Source organism: Kryptolebias marmoratus, linkage group LG12, assembly GCF_001649575.2.
Source record: "Kryptolebias marmoratus isolate JLee-2015 linkage group LG12, ASM164957v2, whole genome shotgun sequence".
In the NCBI taxonomy this organism is placed as follows: Eukaryota; Metazoa; Chordata; class Actinopteri; order Cyprinodontiformes; family Rivulidae; genus Kryptolebias; species Kryptolebias marmoratus.
In genome coordinates, this window is record NC_051441.1 from 11,251,288 (window position 1) to 11,252,224 (window position 937).

General features: G+C 54.9%; 1 protein-coding gene across 5 annotated transcripts in view; it reads left to right on the top strand.

Annotated features, from left to right (window-relative positions):
* The first annotated feature begins 301 nt into the window (after positions 1 to 301).
* The window catches only part of tex2 (testis expressed 2), a 29,377-nt gene continuing 28,741 nt past the window's right edge, over positions 302 to 937 (top strand). For 3 of the 5 annotated variants that reach the window (XM_017421813.3, XM_037978733.1, XM_017421816.3), the window contains exon 1: positions 303 to 857. The gene's annotated coding sequence lies outside the window, so the exon portion shown is untranslated. Of the gene's footprint in view, positions 858 to 937 lie in introns of all 5 variants that reach the window. The other 2 variants (XM_017421814.3, XM_017421815.3) reach the window with 2 other exon arrangements.

A 937-nucleotide genomic window follows, 5' to 3' on the forward strand; every position in this document is an offset into this window, starting at 1 on the left:
CCAGTGATTTTATTTTTTTTTAATGGGAGCAGTTTTTCAGTTTGTCCACTAGATGGAGCCCTCACACCACGCTGAAAAACACAGAGACACGAATCTGCTCCTGATCAAATCTGCAGTAAAAAAATAATAAAATAAAAAAATTAACAGAAGGGCTTTATTTATTTATGTCTGATGAAAAGACAGGTGGTGGGGGGGACAAGGAGACACCTGCTTCCTGTCGGTGAGGGCAGACTGACGTAGGCATGGCTCCCTGACGTAATCACGTCAGCCCTGCAGGTGGCGGCATGCCCAAGATAATGTAATCCGGTCAAAGCGACCCAAACTTGGACACAGAGCTCCTGTCTTCCTGCTCTGATACATGCGGCAGGCTGCATTTCCTCGTTTGAATTTCCCTTTTTTATTATCTAATTTTACCCCCGTCATTTTATTTTATTTGTTTCAGGCGATGTTTATTGGGCGAATGGGGAAACCCACTGCAACGCTGTGACGCAACTCGGCGTCTCCTCCTGCTGCTGCAACACAATAAAACATGAATCCCGGGAGGAGCGCAGCCGACGGCCGGGCTTCATCATTCACAAGGTGAGGAGGAGGAAGAGGAGGACGAAGAGGAGGAGGAGGAGGAAGGGGGGTGTGGCGCCAGAATTATCACCAAAACAATACCCGCCCAGAACAGGACCTCGTGCGTTTCGTGCGGCGTGAAGCGGGGTGCCAGGTGCGGGACGGCGCGGGACGGGACGGGACGGGCCGGGACGGGCACCAGCAGCTCCGCAGCCCGCGGACACCCCGCGGACACCCCGCGGCCTGTTCGGGAACACTGAACACCGAGCCGCCGTCTGCGGACACGGAGGCAACAAAAGGTGCGGAGACACGTCCGAGCAGGGGGAGCAGGAGGAGCAGGAAGACCAGGAGGAGCAGGGGGAGAGGATGGAGCAGGGGG